The sequence below is a fragment of the Sphaeramia orbicularis genome, chromosome 8 (genome assembly GCF_902148855.1).
Source record: "Sphaeramia orbicularis chromosome 8, fSphaOr1.1, whole genome shotgun sequence".
NCBI lineage: Eukaryota > Metazoa > Chordata > Actinopteri > Kurtiformes > Apogonidae > Sphaeramia > Sphaeramia orbicularis.
This window is the reverse complement of record NC_043964.1, coordinates 28,126,378-28,144,511: the sequence shown is the minus strand read 5'-3', so window position 1 is coordinate 28,144,511 and position 18,134 is coordinate 28,126,378. Positions and strand designations below refer to the sequence as shown.

General features: G+C 40.1%; 1 long non-coding RNA gene across 1 annotated transcript in view; it reads left to right on the top strand.

Moving 5' to 3' along the window:
* Nucleotides 1-17,848, top strand: part of LOC115424743 (uncharacterized) — a 68,995-nt gene extending 51,147 nt beyond the window's left edge. The window contains exons 3-4 of the long non-coding RNA XR_003936129.1: nucleotides 14,164-14,225; nucleotides 17,229-17,848. This is a non-coding gene — a long non-coding RNA (uncharacterized LOC115424743). The remainder of the gene's footprint in view (nucleotides 1-14,163; nucleotides 14,226-17,228) is intronic.
* Nucleotides 17,849-18,134: the final 286 nt, after the last annotated feature.

Here is an 18,134-nt window from a genome sequence, read left to right as displayed (position 1 = left end):
ACATATTTGATGAAAGCCAGAGTCTGGCTTCTGCCTCACATTCGTAACTACATGGAAGGGTCTTGTTTTGGACTTGGGTCAGTTGAGATACAAAATTACACAAGTCGTCAGTCTTCAATTATGCCTTATACAAACTAAGAGTGAGAAAAAAAAATACTATGACGTGATTCAATGAGAGCAAAATTACACTTCTAACCAGGCACATCCTGTGGATTCAAATGAACTCTGATGAGCAAAGTTGGCTTTCTCGCTTTGTGGTAATGAGGAAGCCATAGCGTATTAATTCCTTCCACAGCACTTGAGTGGTTAAAACAGCCATTACAAATGGCATGTGCATCTTTTCATACTTCGTTCTTTTCATATTTACTCTACCAAAATAGCACTGTGTAAAAATATTTAGTTTTACTGTTTGAGAAACTATTTCTGCATCTATTTAAAAGGACATATATAAGTGACGTGTACATTTGTAAGTATATTTGACTTTGCGTGCATGTGTGTCTGTTAGTGTTTGTGTGGCTGTCGTTGTGTGCCACCATCTGGGTGGTCCTCACGGCTGGTTTGATGGTAATCCCCCTGTCCCATAAATCAGTGTCCGGGCTCAGGCCGGGAGCTGATCCTGTGTGACCACTGGAGCGAGGGGCTTGAGGCACTAAGCCGAAACCCCAGCCGCTGCCCTGCCCTGGCCTGGCCACACGTCAGCTCTCCACACTACCTTTAAAATAACTCGTCATGCATGGTTGACTTTGGGAAACAGCTTCAACTCCAAGTACATACAGGCCACCAGCAATATAAGCCACAGTGGAGATGGAAGGCGCACTTACAAACTGGACTGGTTTTAGCATGACTCCAAATCCTTCCTGTTAAATTTCTGGTTTTTGGAGTTTCAGCTTGTCTAAACTTTTTGTATTGTGAATAATTTTGCAATTTAGAAATATAGAACCTGCATTTGCTAATAACACTTTGTTTGTTCTCACTAAAACTAAAGTGACTTCTGCTAGCCTTGTAGAGAGCTGCTCTCAGTCTGACTGAAAGTGCCAAGATTAAAGCCCTATCACAGTCTTTGTAGGCCATATACCGCTCTGTGAGAATAAGGAGGGAGGATGAAGGCCCAGTCCGAGCTGTCTGGCTTGCATACAGCTCTCCGCTGAGCTTTTATCTAGGGAGATTGGTTGCAGGTCTGTCCAGACCCGGCTCCCAGGGAGTGCACAGTCCCGAGACCTGTGGCATTAATAAAGATAATGCTGTTTGGAATAATAACAGTCAATTCCACCCAATAGAATAGACAGACAACAGACACAAGTGTAGCGGAATACAAAGAAGCCAAGATGAAAGGCTCAAAGGTAGGCCTGTGCACCTCTCCAGCTCTCTTGTGGGAATTGATGGAACCTATATCAACATACTCGCACACAACAGAACTGAGTGGGACCCTATGTCGATTTTGACCCTCGGGCGCCATGACGCAGAAATGCAATTTTTCTTTTGTCTGCCAAGATCACAGAGGGAGAGCAGTGACTTGTCTGTCTTTTTATTCTAACACTTTTTTTCTTGCTCCCTCCTTTTCATTCGGGCCTATTCCCCCAACGCCTTCAGTGAGTGCAATTTAGTTTGATGAGGCAGGTGGTCTTTTTTGAAACTCGCAGTGTTTTTGGCTCCCACCTCTGGCGTGTGGGGCCTTGACTTGGATTCAGTCATGTAGGCCAGGATTAGAAGGGAGGAGGAGGAGGTCCGGTAAGAGTCTCGGTATTGGCGACCTCAACAGCCTCCAGTCAGAACCATGCCGAGCACAGATTGAAAGAGTTATTTTGTTGCTGAAGCTCTCAGCCGCACCCCTGATGGCTTTTGTCCTGGCCGGGGACATGCTTTAGGGACAGGGTTAAAGCAACAGAGTCCTTCAAGCTTGGTGACTCTCTGTGCTCAGCAGGATAGATGGACCCAGAAAGCAAAATGTGGTCGTGTCGGCACTTTTCTACCCTGAATCTGAACAGTCGACCGGAACTAAATAGCTGGAAAGGACCAACTTTTTATCTCTGTGCATAGTTAAATTCATGCTTATTCTTGTTTAATTTTAGCATTCATCTGTTGTCAAATAAACAAACATTTCGCAGAATAGATGGAGGCGATGTTTATGTGTCGGCGTGTTTATTGGAAGTCCTTTATCTCTTCAGGACCGTTTCCTCGTGGTAAATTACAGCCTACTTTCACTGCTTTACCTTTGATCTCAGTTTCATCACGCGTTGGCAAACTAACCAACCCTGTTACTACTTAAGAGGAATTTATGGCTCATTACTTATCTGTACTGCATTCCTGGGATATAATCTCCATGGTGACAACTAGACAAGCAATCAATATTTTGTAAACAATGCTAAACATATACTGTACTGATCACTGCGGCTATACTTATCCTCAGTGTACAAGATGTACAAGGATAAAGATTGGGCGATCTATCATAAGCAATCAGTATTTCAGTATTTCATGTCATTTTTTTTACCGACAAAGACCTAAAACTGTTATTGTGGTGACTTCCAGATGGGATTTTCTCTACATTTAACCATTTCTAAGTGATTAATCACCATTTATTATAGTATGATTATCTTCTTTTTGCATTTTTTCAGTGGAAATCAGGTATTTTTCCATATTTAATTTACTGATCATGTAGATTTCTCAGCTTTCTCACAATAAATATATCATTAACTGAACACAAAAACAAGCATCTACAGCTATTGTCATTTATTAAACTACTTGGGTTTTACTGGTGTATACATGATGCAGTAGATTGACAGTATTTTTCACATTCACTACGACGCCTCTGAACGTCCAAATGACTCATATCTGTTACCACTGAGAAAGTGAAGTTTACTTGAATTATTAAAAAGTGTTGATAGGCTTAATGGTTCAAAAGATATTAAACATCTTAGATAAGTAGAAGGTATTGGTTGCTGTTGGCTGTCTAGGTTTAAAGGTTAATTTAACCTGTTTTCGGCTTCTATAAATCAAAAAGATATGTGGAAAAAATAAATAAAAACCTAAAAACTAACCCTGAACCAAACTAGTTCATTCTTCAGAATCAAATCAGCACTATATATACACTTGTTAAATTGAAAATCAACCTGAAAAACTAAATAAAAAAACAATCAAAGTCCCCCAAACTATCATGGACAGTAGTTACAGTATAATCAAATCGTCACTTCACAGGATGAGAATATTTAGTGAAGTTGCGTCCATATTGTTTGTTTGTCAGGCCGAGGATTTTAAGATCTAAGCTGTAAATCAGAAATGTGAGGAGGCCTGATTGCACTTTTAGCGTTGTGGGTTTGTCCCTGGAGTGTTGTCATGGAGGTTTCACAAGTGGCCACTTCTCCTCTCACTGATAAACAGCAGGGATTGGATCCAGACGCTGCTGGGTTCTCGCTGGAGCCCCGGGGCCTGCAACCACACAGAATGGGAGTGTTAGTCATTTGTTTATTATTGGTAATATTTGCCTGCTCCTAATCCCTGGCTGGATTAGCTTGATGTGTTCCTCATCCCACCTTTTTCCACAGCGCAGTCCGTGACATTTACTTAGGAGCTTTGAAAAGTGTTTGCATTTGTTAATGTATGCGTGCCTCGCTGTATGTGCACAAACATGTGCCTATGGGTTGTCTGTCAGTGCATGAATGTGTGTGTTCCATTAAATTTGTGTCACTGAGAGATGTTTGTAATTAAGTGTTTGACAGATATACCCTCTAACTCTATAACATGTAGTATTGGGATCATTGTCAGCAGGGTAACTCTGGGATTAGAGCTGATATTTTGCCCCATGCCAGGGTATCTTACTCTTTTTCCAGTGTTGTGCAAGTTACTTCCAAACTGTAATACATTACAGATTACTTGTTATGTTATTTAAAAGTAATTTCTTACCTTACAATGTTACTGTTTCAGAATTGTAATGCATTACATGACTTTATAAATGGCACATATGCAGTAGAATCCAACCCCCCCCTCCCCAATATAAGAGATAGGAGAGCCATATAACATATAAAGTTGCGTCCCAAAGTATATGTGGACGGATAGTTCAGTAAGTAACGCTACGGTCTACGATGTTCGAATCCCAGCAGGAATGCTTGCATTTTTTTCAACATTTTATGTGTTCAAAAGGGGAGCAATGCAGAGGACGCCGGTAGATAAATCCATAACTGATAAAGAATTCTAACTAATCATAAGCCCCTTTTGCACAACACTTCTGTTATGGGAATATTTTGCCTTTATTCCAGAACAACGTTTATGTAAACAAAATGGTGGGATCATTTGGTCCCACCGTTATCGCGGCTCTGTAACGCCTCTGGAGGTAGTAACAGAGCCGTGATAAAGGTGGAATCATGATTCTGGAACGCTATGTAAAAGGAACATCTTTCGCTCCGCAACCGTGTGTCATTTTGATGACGTATTGCGTGTGCGACCCCTGAGCATGGGCCGTGTACATTAAACAAACATATCAACATGACCAGAAAGATGTCAAACTGGGGAGACACCGAGATCTGTGAGCTGTTGTCACTTCGGCCGGAGGACTCTGTCCATGCTAACTTTTGTGGAACGGTGAAAGACTCTGTAGAGGTTAGCAACACCGCTATGCTCGGGGTATTTCTGATGTGCAAGTTAAAGGTGCGGGAGACTTTCGTGAACAAATTTTCATCACATCTGTAAAACCTCAGTCATAGCCTAAGTATCATGAATCTGTAAGTCTTTCTGTGATTACTCACCTGAATCTCTTGCATTATTGTGAACAATTTCGAAGTGCCTTCCACCATAAACAAACCCCATGTGTTTACATTCAGAACCCGGAGGTAACTCGGGCATCTTCGAATTTTTTTGTCGCAATGTGCATTGTGGGAAACGGAGGCTCACGGTACCGCTGCTATTGCAGGTAGCTGCACAAACCTCCCTGCAGTTTTACAGATTTGATGAAAAATTGCTCACGAAAGTCTCCCGCACCTTTAAACATCACACTATACACTACCCTGCGTCACCGCTCCTTTGATTCCGAAATGCAGGTCCACTGTGTAAAAGTCCAGCCTGTCTCACCTCTGTTACTCCTTTGACTTGGCTGTGGAAATCGGTCAATGCTGGAAAAAAGGAGGGATCACCATCTCACCTTTTTTCCGGGACCTATGTGTAAAAGTGGCTATAGAAATGTTAGCTTACCTTGTCATTGCTGATCACAGGGATCATGCTAACTAGCTTCTTGAAAGCAGGGTTAGGGTCAGTAATGAGCATATGTCCATGTGGCCGATGTACTGTCTTCTGCCATCTTCACCCATTGGCTGAACACCAACAGGAAGTAGAATTTTCCTGCAGTATTTTTGATTCCTTAAGGTCTCGAGTTTTTTTTTTTTTTTTTTGTCATTTGCGCTATTTAATTATGGGCAAAAAGTGTGTTGTAGTGCAAGCACTACTGAACACGTACCAAATAAAAAATTACTGAAAATTGATTAGTAATGCCTTACACTACTGCGTTACAGCAAAAAGTAATCTGTCACTGTAATTCATTACGTTTTGTAAGGCATTACTCCCAACACTACTCTTTACTGGTGCTTGCAACTGGACATGTGGTTTGATCTAACAATTTATGCCTCCAGAATCTGTTTTTGTTGTGTATTTTTTTTTTTTCACATGGAACTGTCCAAGAGCCCTGTGGGAACCAATTAATCAAACACGCTCAATGTCAGTGTAGCGTCATCGGGGATTGGAAATTATTGATGTCATGTAGAAAGTGATCTGAGTGGTGCTTATGTCTGCGTCCTGTGTGACACTATTGGCGTGGAGTCACCTGGACCGTGGAGTCGACTGGATTTTACTGAGTGTGTTCAGCGTGACCTTTACAGAGCTGATCCCGAACGCCGCATAAATCTGCTCCGAGTTTCAAAACACAACCATGCACTCGCTCATTAACATGCCGTACTCTTTCACCCGCACTGTGTTTTTGTGGGTGAGAAAGCTCTGCAAATCTGCACAAACACAATCTACACTCAATTGCTGCTCAGCGTAATGAACAAACACATGCAGAACTTGATACAGTATTTCTGCGATACTGACAGATGTGTAATTATCTATGTTTATGTGTGGGCTTTGAGGCCAGAAGGTTAAAAATGATAGTTTATAATATGTTGGAATTCATGTCTTAGCCTTGTCTCAGTGAGAATCACATCTGACTTGATGGATGTGACCAAAGCTGTTTTTGTTTTCTGGGACAAATCCAACACTAGTCTCAATTTTTTACAAGCGGTTTTGCTTTTCAAAACGCAAATCTTTGCTGTCTCTGCATGCTGTCATAAAATGATGTTTATTTCCATCCTTTCTTTCACAAAGCTAAAAGCAAGTACTACAGACCCAGGAACATTAATAATATTCATGTTGTGTGGCTTTACTGGGCCAGTTCACACCATTTTAATTAGTGGTGGAATATAATTATGTATTCAAGCTCAAATTAAATGCACCTTGCTTGATTATTTCCATTTTATGGCATTTTATACTCCTGCTACATCACATAAGCAAATATTTACACTTTTATTTCACAATATTTGTCTTATAACTTTGCTTACTAGTTACTTTTCAGATATGTATTTATGTATCTTTTGTTTATCAGAACTCATTCCACTCTAATCCATTTTTTTAGGAACCTCCAAAATGTAATCTGGTGGTCCATCTTTAAATTATAGCTCTATAAATAAGATCTAAGGTGAAAAAGAAGACGAATTTACCATTTTACAAAGTCAGAATTTTGCTTTTGAAATTTGCTCTTTGCATTTGCTCACTTCTGACCCTCCAGGCTCCTGTAGTTCTGCCCTTTTTGTCCAAATATAGTCACACCTGGCTTCAAAAATTCACAGAGGTGATGTCCAAATCACAAAGTACTGGCTTAAAAACGGCAGTTCAGAAACCAACATGTTACATCAGAGTTAATATGACCATTAATTATATATGGTCTATGCTGCAAACACAGGATGGTTTGATAGAATGTGATGCTATGCTATCCAACAGCAAAACAAATATTAGTTTCAAGGCATTAAAATGTAACATACACATGCATGCAGTAGTAATATTAATTGCATAGAAATGTCAAATACCAACATTTTAATGAAGACTTTACTCAGAGTGGAGTGTTAATATTTTACTTCAACAACTTGTCATGGTCATTTTCCTTCTCTTTACTTATGGTTTTAAGTCCTGTTTGTTCTCCTTCCGACCTTGCAAGACCCGAAGCAAGAAGTTGATACTTTAATATTGGGTGTACCTGATGGGCTGAATGTGTAACCCACCCTTTATATCCTTTATTACTCTACACAGAAAGATGTTTTAGTCAGTGCACATGGAAGTCGTCCAGAGGCAGTCACAGCTGAGCTTCATGGGGTGTTGGTTAATTGGCAGTTCTTGGTAAGTGTAGATATGCTTCACTATGCATATCTTCCTCAATGTCCCTTGCACTATTTGCCTTTTTAAAGTGCCCTTTAATTGGCTGCACAGTCACAGTCTCCTGCTTTAACCGTCCCCTGTGGAACCTGAATGTGGCCTATTGACCCTGAGGCCCAGGGGTGAAAACCTCATATTTGGCAGCTTCTACTAGCAGCCATAATCACTTTTTTTTTTTTTTCATTTTCAGCATTACCCGTTCTCTTTCTTTCTCTACTTCTGTTTCTGTCTTTCATGTAGCTTTAGTGCTGATCTATTTTTCATACAAACTGAATTGGGCGCCTGAAAAGCTAAATCCGCTTGATTTCAACACCTTTTCATAATCGTACCTAGCCTGTGTTTGTGTGAGTGTCTGCCGGGCCCAGATTCATGCAGTTCTGTCATCATGGTACCATTCTTTCCTCCTCAGCTCTACAACCGGCCTCACATTGAGGCTCCAGAGGACTCCGGCTATCCCATCTGATATATCTGGACATAGCTTCTCCCTACACACCAGCCACTTCCAACTGGGCTGCATCAGCAGTACTGAAAGACCTGAGAGTACTGTGATCCCTCCATGGGGTGTATGACTGTGGCTCCGGCTGCACTACACTTTAATCTCCTTCCCTTTTAACCACAATGGGAAACATGTGCTTACTCTGTGTAGGGTTCAGGCCCACCATGGGAGAGGCTGTTTACCTTCACTCTAAAACTAACATTTCACAGCTCCTGACCACTCCTGGTTACTACTTATACTGGTTTAAAAAGCTGATAAATGATCATCGGGTGACGTTTTTGCGTAAAACGAGATAACTCATAACTGAGTGCTGTTAAAAAGAAACTCTCCTCACTTGTCACCTAGTAAAAAGACACATAAATTAGTTTTTCCACCATATATTCAAGTGAGGAAGGCTGAGCTGTCTTATTTGTCTTATTAAAGAGCTGGTGGCTCAAACTTTATTATCATCTTTTCAGTTTCCACCCCAGAGGTCAGTGTATGACACTGATGATTGCACCTCTCTGCTTCATGATGAGAGAATTAAGCAAACTGGGAACAGAACTTGTCAAAACTAGATCCTAAACCAACATAATCCACCATGTAGGGTTTTTCCAGATGTGGGAGTAAATTTCATTCCTCTGCACCTACTGTTATAGACAAGTCTCAGTCAGAAGATTTTAGACGCAAGTGGTTCTTGTCCCTAAAATCAGACCTGGTTTTAGTTTAAAGACAGTTGTTTCCATGCAGGCCGAGTACTGCAACCCAGAAAGATTCAGTGGTGTAAAACAGGAACCAGCAACCATGTGCCAACTCAACGGAGTGAGGAAATGCACTCCAGATGAAGACACTACAATGTGGTGTATTTTACCGGTATGCATGTGTATGCTTTTACTTTAAAGGGTTTGGGCTGTAGTGCTGTCTAAATGCGCCCCAAGTTATGTCACAGCCTTTCTTTTTACAGTAACTCTATGGCCCTAAACCTTTTCAGTCATCTGATATTACTTCCTCCAACCTTGGTCGGGAATTTGATTCACACTTATCGAACTGTCAGCAGGATTGTGTAAAGACTAGTTTTCTCATTTTTATGAAACTTACAGCGCAGAGCATTGGCCAAAGTGCAAACCCCATTAAATTAGCACAGACATAAAAAATGGAAGTTAAAATTCTAGGGTTTGGTTGAATTTGTGCCCTTATGGTTGAATGTGTGACGTGAAACCTGTACAAATCTTCATATTTAGGAGTCTGTTACCACAAAATACTGGTTTCTATAAAACCGAGCTGGAAGAAAATTATTGATTAATTTACTGCTATTCTCAGATGGTGCTGTAGCGGATAAAGAAATGAACTTTTCTCGTTGCCAGGATATTTTTTCCTGTTTTTTTTTCAGTGTTATGAATGATTTAGGATTTTTTGATTGATTATTTTCTGGCGACATGAACTGAAGACAAAAGTTGATTCAAAACTACTCTTTCTTTACTCAAGGTTTAGCATTAGGCTGTGTCTGACTGAAACACATTCACAATTTTTACATTAGAAGAAGCAAACAGGTTGGATTTTGAATTTTTTGTTGATGTCTTGAGTGGGATGGTCCCTGGTTTTCCAATTTTTTCTGTAACTTTATTTCTATGACTTTTTTCTTTGCATTTCTTTACATTTCAATTTTTTCTTTAACTTTATTTTTGGGATGATCTCAAATTAGGCAAAATTTTTGCAAAATTCGCAATTCATCCAATTTGATGCATTGACTAGCCTTAGCCAGAATATAGACAAAAATGCATTTTATATGGTGTATTTGGGATTTGGGATACTGACAACGCCAACTATGTTTTGAGTCAATACCCAATTTAATGGAAAACATCATTACTGTTCATATTCAACACATTCACCATAACTTATTTGTCCAAAACATGCAACACTGCCAACAGTACGATTATCTACTCCACACATTTGCAGCAGACTTTACCCCACCTCAGTTCTTAGGTGCATCCATTCTAAGCCTCTGGTGAGCGATTCCACCCTCCTGACCGGTGACACTGTGTGACTGAATCTGATCTTTGCCTCCACAGGTGTGGCAGGTGATCTAAGGGATGATTGAGCTCTTCCTGGGGTAACAGAACCCAGGCCAGTTTCCCCTGTAGCCCTGCCCCAATCTGCCCTTTTCTGTCGCCTTATCTGCCCATCCAGTGCAATCGAACCCAGGGTGCGGTCCCTCTGCTCCTCCATTCCCGGAGCCGCTGGTCACCATTGCTGGTCTCCTCAGATTTCACTGTGAAGAGAGAATGACCTGCTTTAGCTGAACTTGAGTTGGGCAGACTGACAGAGTCCTGACATCACAACTGTCTCAGCTTCCTGCCACCCACAACCCCCTGACCTCCATTTCACCAAGGGCAAAAGGGCCTCAGACAGTTTGCTATGTAGCTGATGTTTTTAAGATTTTTTTTTTTTTTTTCTGTTTGGTTCCATGAATTATAAGACAGCTGTGACTGATTTTTCAAACATGATAGGGAAGTAATTTCAGTTTCTGTGAAGACAAATTAGATTTGGTTGTTGGCTGGGTCAGGGGGACATGCTGATGTAGTTGAAGGGCTTTTTGATTACGAGTGTGTAGCTTAATGTAGATCCTAAAAGGGTGGAGATTTGTGCTTACTTCAATTTTCTGGGTTTGATTAGTCTGACCAGTGTGTCAGCAGCCAACTCCGTTTGCACTGTGACACATGGTATATTTGAGTTGAGCAAAAACATAATGTATTTATGAGTCTAATCACTAAATATAAATTGTAAAACTAGTAAGTCAGGCACTCAGAGGTCACATATGTCATTACATACAGTATTTCATATTTCATATTGATTTTTATTTGACAATGATTTCAGCAGAAAACAATGTGATTTTCCCGCGTTGACAGTGCTGGGTAACCTGAATAGGATCTGAATAATTTGGGAATCATCTATCATTTTCATTCCTGCCAAACACACTACAAACATGTTTCCACATGTGCTCATTCCACAGTGGGGCTGCCAAACAGCAGTCGGGCTCTACTAAAAGCAGGCTTATCACAGCCTTCTATGAATTTCTTTAACTTAGAAAATGTTTTATTTTGTTTTGTACTGAAGTGAACAGATCCGTGTATTGTGGACAGTATAGTGTATTGTCTTTATACTGTAGCCTGTATTGTTCTGTTAGCTTATATTAAGTGTATTTCCAGGCTGATAATAGCTGTTTGCTTACATTCACAAAGACAAGAGGGTTTGTGGGACAAAATGTGATTAAGCTGCGTGTGTTGTGTGGGCTTGAGCCCCAAGCGTTATGTGTGTGGACTTGCAGACCTCAGCTTGGAGATGTAATCTGATTTGCAGAAATGAACGGGTCGTTTCACATGACTGGTTTAAAGGACCACTGGCGCAAGGTTGTGCCAGTGTCCATGAGTGGTGTGTATGGATGCTCGCATGCTTGTGTGTGTATACACCTACAAGTATTAATTTGTTTTCACAAGGTGCACTGTAGAAATATGAGCATTTGTTAGTGCAGGCTCCCTAAACAGTAGAAATAGAAAGGTGTTGAAATTTGCTATGTGGTTGAACAGACTAAAATACCGCATTTATTCTGTTGTTCTTGGTTTTAAATGAGATTTATTTAGGAAAGGTTACATCAAAAGTAAGGCCATTCTAATTAACAGTCGATTACACATCTGGAAAAAAGTACGACTCTGTTTCGGACTCATGCAGGTTTTATTTGCAACATTCTGTTTACACATCTCATATAATCAGAGCTTTATTTTGAACTAATGGACCATCAGAAATTATATCAAATAATTGAAATCATCCTATAGCCTCAGCCCTCTTTAGAGGACTGCTACGATGAAATCCCCTGAAAGCTTTGCCTCTGAATCCTCTCCGTTTTTTTTAACATTGTTTGTTGATGTTTTTCGAGGAGGAGATTCTTGGTTGTTTTTTCAGGGCTGGATGTGGTCCATCATGTGATTTTCATTGGAGAGTGGCCGGAGGAGACTGCCACAGTAAAGTGGGAGAGTGAGCGAGGGAATGTGCTTTTGTGTGTCATCTTGCCTTGTTAATAAATGTATGCGGGGGGTCATCGGTCGTAGTCATCACATACAGACAGGAAGCTCCTAGAAGTGATGTTTGCGCTCATACATGTTCCTGTTTTTATGCATGCTTGTTTTCACGTCTCACGTACATTACTCAAGTGTTGTCTTTTTGACCTCTCACTGCTCGTGCCTCTTCAAGTGTGTGTGCTCGGTGTTTGGCTGTGTGTGAGAGCTCATAAGCAGGACGATGCAGCACTCAGGAAGCTCTGTTCCCATCAGGCGTGTCAGCAGGGGCAGTTTTTCATAAGGTAGTAATCTCACCACACAAAGGGGTGTCCAATATTAGAGAGCCCCTACCCCTGAGCTAATCAAGACCTGACCAACCCTTCTCCTGGCTCGCCAACTCTCTAAACATTACCTCATCTGGAGGCTTAGCCTAGCCACATGCAGCTCCAGTCTACCAGCGTACATGATAACTCACTTAGCTCGGTACGATAGCTTGAAAAAAGGGAAACATAAGAAGGGATATAAAAGAAATGGGACCAGCATGCAACTACCTATGGTGCTTGGTGCCAGGGAAAGGTATTTTAAAAGGGAGAGGAAAGAAAGAATCATTTTACCATGTCCTCCAGAAACTCTGGGAAGCAATTTGCCAGTATTCAGTTTCTCTCCCTGCCGTCCTGTTATTGCTGTTTTCCCCTCAACTCTTGGAGCCTTCAACCTGAAAGGAGGTTCTTAAGTTCAGGCTTTGTGTCACTCGGAAACAGTGCATTTGTTGCCAAGGTAACAAGTCTGGGACAGTGAAACTCAGAATCAGAGAGCACCTTTGTCTGCGTCTGGAGAAAGAGGGACCCTAGCTGTCATTGGTCCAGAGAGCACAGCTTCTGTCAAAAACTTCAGTCTGTATCAAGAAACCTGCACATTTCTCCAAGCTATATCTACCTGAACCTGTTGACCTTATAAAATAACCCAAGTAATTTTAAAATGGCACGATGGAAAAGCCACTGTGACTGCTTCCATTATCCTGAACTGCCAGGTACCTCAGAGCTCTGTTGAAACCTTAGATTTTCATAAAACAGCAGTCGGGTGATCTATGTTGCTACTCCAAGTTTGACTTTTTAAATGTTCTGTGAAGATACTGGAAAAGATCTGAGTCATGTGGTCATAATAAAACCAGACTTGCTCAAAAGCATTAAATATAATATGATTGAGTGATAACCTATTTTAAAGTAATGGATATTTGTATTTAATTTGTAATCTTCTATTTTTTTTATTTAACATTTATATGATGGAATTTTTGCTCAATTAACCCCCATAAAGATCCAATGCTACGTCTGTGTCAGTTTCCAAATGATTTTTTTCTCTCTATTTAAAGTTTCTTAAGCAATTTATCACCTTTTACCATAATGACATCCTCTATATTTTGCATTTTTCACTGTCAATCATGTATTTTCTTATATTTAATTTAGATGTTCATGAAAATTCAGTGTAAATTCAAAATTTATTATATCAAAACAGAAAACTGAAGAAAATGTGTCTTTTCCAGCAAAGATATCATTAACTAAACAGAAAACCAAGTGTCCTCATCCACTGTCACTGATCCACCTCAGTGGGTTTTACTGGTGACTCAATTTTGTAGAAGATAGTGTTTCACGTTCAATACGGAGCCTCTGAATGTCCAAATGGGTCACATCTGATGACCATGGCACTAGGACAAACTGCATTTTACACCAGTTATTTACATGTATTGATAGGTATTAAACATTTTACATGACTAGGTGCTTTTGGTCACCACTGGAGGTTTGGGTTTTTATGGGTTAACCACATTTTAAAAGCATCATAATAAATGCTCCTCAAGGTATCGGAAACAAAGACGTCTAGCCTCCCTCTGTTCCTATTTGGTCTTGTGTGCTATACATTTTTTCCTCTTGCCCTACGATTTCTCTAATTTTCACGGCATGCCTTTAGGGGTGCAGACTCCCAGGCTTTATTCTGCCTCAGCATAATCTCCACATGCTTAGGAACACAAAGGAAGCAGCTATGGCTTTTCATTGCACTGTAGGAAAATCAATCAATGTTAATGTAAATATGAGCAGAGCTAGACCAAAGTAAATTTGATTCTTTCTAAGTATACTTTTATGTTTTACCCTCAACGAGCTCCACTCTGAGTAATTTTTTCCCATCCTTAATCTTTTTCAGATGATCTCAGGTGAGCAGCGAGAAGAGGCTGAGTAATGGAAACATGATCTGCAAAGATTCAGGTAAGGATGACTCTGGTTTTTGTTTGATCTTCGCTCATGTGTGATCATACTGTGGAATAAACAACAAGAATTTGGTACACTCTGATCAAACGGAGGAGAAGTAGTAGTTCACATATATATATGAGACTTGATCAGGGTTGTGGCACTGGCTTTCCGCCCATGTTCTTGCTTTTTTTTATTGTGTAACTCAAGTCATGACAGCTTGGTAAAGAATGCAGTGGCACAGAGATATCACTTCAAACACGGCTTCTCTCAAGAGCCTCAGATCCTTTCAGTGGAACTGAATGAAGATCTGCTTTGATGGCCCACCACGGAGTCGGTGGCCTTCAAAGAAACCTGTTGATGGGATTGTGCAGGGCAGCCAGCAGTCTGAATGAGTGGTACTGTAGACATGCCGCCTCTCAGGGTAACTGTGGGTGTTCTCAATAGAGGTCAAACATGCTTGACCTTAACATGAGTAGTCTTTTTCTATAGATGTTAGACGTTTTTTCTCCTACCTGGTTCTCTCAGTAAATGAAGGGGAACTGTGTGTGTGGATGGCAGGCTGCCAGCAGACAGGTACAGTAGATGTGCTGATGATGGAGGATGATAGAGGCTTCAGTCACGGCCTCAGGCACAGACAGGCGTACACAGGCAGGCCGAGACCGAGGGGCAGGTTGGAACCTGGTTCTGTATGCTGATGCTGCTCTGCTGGCTCTGCTCCAAGGTGAGGCATAGGAGAGAAACGTGGGAAGGGAACGCCAGAATGGAGGGCAAAGGGAGACATAAAGAAAATCAGGTAAAAGAAAGGCTAATGATAGCACGGATTGAAAAAAACACAGCTAAAATGAGAGTAGGTAATAGCAGTGTGTGTGTGTGTGTGTGTGTGTGTGTGTGTGCGTGTGTGCGTTAACAGAGCGGTGGAAGGTATGGAGGAAGTCGTTTATTTATAGGACAGGTATGAGAAAAAGTTGATGAATGTGCAGCACAGATGACATGAAGAATAAAAATAATAACAGTATAAAAATAAAAGGAGTGACAAAAGTACTCGAGAGCACCAGATGAGAGAATTGGAGGAAGAGTTTTACCACAAGGCCACATCCTGTACGGCGGTGAACGTGACTCCTCACAGGTAAACCAGCTCAGAGGTGCAGACAGGCAGAAAGAAGATGAGAAACACTGATGGATGACTACTACACTGTGACACGTTCACCCTTCCCCAGGCAAGAGACGGGCTGGTCCCGCCACTCTGCTGCCATGACAACCATGGGGAAAAGCGGGGGAAAGACATCGCAGAATAGTTTGTCAACAGGCCACCTACCTACATTACCTCACCTTGGGATTTTCTGACTTTGTTGTGTGTGAAAGAAGTAGATGCTGTGCACTGATCAACACTGTTTTCATAAGTGAATCCAGCTCTTGTTCTGGATTATATTCAGTGGAATGCTGTTTGATTTATGCTCTTTAAAGTAATACATATCAGGTGTTTTCCCATATTTTCTCAATGAAATTCATAAGTTTTTAATGTTTGTCGCTGAGATAAAGGGTCTTATTCTTACATAATACAGTTGAACAAAGTATAAACTCTTGTTTCTTCTAAATGTATAGTTAATATAAACTAAAATGCAGTGAAATAAAAATAAAAACTCAAACTAAATAAAATTACAATTAACAATGCAACCCAAACTAAAACAAAGTGCAGTTGTAGGTGAAATCAACTTAGTTTTTCCTCTTGATTTCCCATGTGGTTGCAAATAAAAAAACAATCTGGTGTAAAAATGGGAATAATGTGCAGGATATGGGACATCTGATTAAATAAAAGGTTTTGTAAATCATATTTGATGTCATGCATTCTGTCATTCTACCTGTTTAGGGTCTATAAATGGACTCTTCCTTCATGAAACCTGAAAAACTAAACATAAGGTAAAACTAAAAATAGTCAATTGATTAAAATTAGAAGAAAGCTACTTTTGCAATTTGCACAACAAATTCCAACAAATTTGTGGAAACAAATTAGCGACTAACAAATAGAAATTAATGAAAACTGCAAAAGTTTACTAAGTCCATGTGCACCAGAAGCATATGTTTTTAATATTTGTCACTTAAATAAAAGGTCTTATGTCTTATGTAATAGTTAAAGTATAAACTCTTGTGTCTTCTAAATTTAAGGTTAATATAAACTAGAAGGTAGTGAAAAAAAAAAAAAAAACTAAACTTGTAAAATTATAATTAACAATGCAACACAAACTAAAACCAAATGCAGTTACAGGTAAAATCAACTTTGCTTTTCCTCTTGGTTTGCCATGTGGCTAAGAATAAAAAACAATCTGGTGTGAAAATGGGAATAATGTGCAGGATTTGATTAAATAAAAGGTTTTCTAAATCATATTTGATGTCATGCATTCTGTCATTCTACCTGTTTAGGGTCTATAAATGGACTCTTCCTTCATTAAACCTGAAAACCTAAACATGAGGTAAAACTAAAAATAGTCAGTTGAATAAAATTTAAAGAAAACTACTTATGCAATGTGTACAAATTCCAACAAATTTGTAGAGACAAATTAGCGACTAACAAATAAAAACTAATCAAAACTGCAAAAGTTTACTAAATCCATGTGCACCGTAAGTATAACCAGACCTAGTGCTGTCTTTCCACAGGCCTGGAAGCAGCCAACACAGTCAGGATTTTGCCACCACTGGTAATGTGATAATTTCAGCTGTGGACAAGACTGTGGGTGGTTCCTGTGCAACTTTCTGATGCCAGTTTAAATCCTCCAGTTTAAACCCTCAATCCGTTTTGCATGTGGAAGCAGCGTGAGCATCTGCTCTGCAGGCAAATCGTCAAGACAGGAGAATTTTTCAGGTTATCCAAAGAGCACCATTTAACAGTTTCTTTTACCATTAAAATGCAGCCAGAGAACTTTAAATTTTCTTTAGTTTGAGTATGAGAAACACGTGTCAATGTTCAAGCTTCAAGCGGTTTTTGGATGCAGTCAATCATTACTTTCTGTATTATGTTTCTAGGATCAGACTAAATCCTGGTTTGGACCGCGGCGCTGCGTCCCCTGCAGCAGATGTTTGCTGCTGGCATCGCTGCTGACAGAATGAGCTCCATCACTGACAGTCTCACTCTGAGGATCCAGCCCCAGCAGCTTGGACCTGAGGAAGAAAAGCAGTGACATAAACTCAGTGGGACAGTGGAGTGTACTCCGCTGCTCTGTCATTATGGAATGGATCAGTCAACCCCCGTCTGGAGAGGTGCTCGCTGGGAAAAAAAAAAAAAAAAAACCCTCAGTACACATACATTTACCATAATTCCAACAATGGATCTACATATTTTCAGCCTTTTTCTAAACTGCACCAGGATTACTATTTTTCCCAATATATACATCTGCTTTTAATATCCAGTGTTTATTTGCACTGCTGCTCATACACTGTTCTTGCGACATTTACTGTGTTATTCTGGATACTGTATCAACAAGTGTTGGAAATGTAAATGGAAAATAATCAATGTTATTTTCATTCTTAGTATTATTTTTTACTGACTGATGGGAGTGCTTACCTCCACTTGATTACAAAATGTAGGACAGACAGATTTAATTTAGTTAAAAGAACTTAAAAAAAAAAGTCCTTTGTCAAATAAATTAACACAAACAATCAACATGTCTTAGTAGTGTGTATCCTCAGTGTATGTTCTGGTATTTGACTCCTTCTAATTGCTGCCACAAAGAGGCTTTTGTCATCAAGGTGAAGGTGAAGCCAAGCCAATAACCGTCATTATTACAGAATTACGAGACACTGGCAGCCTGTGTTAACATTGTTTAATAATCCTGTCAAGATATTGATTATTAGAATGATTAATGGTCCCATGACTTTTTTGTTGTGTCTGTGACAACCAGTTAGTTAAAATAAAAACTGTATCCAAGCTGC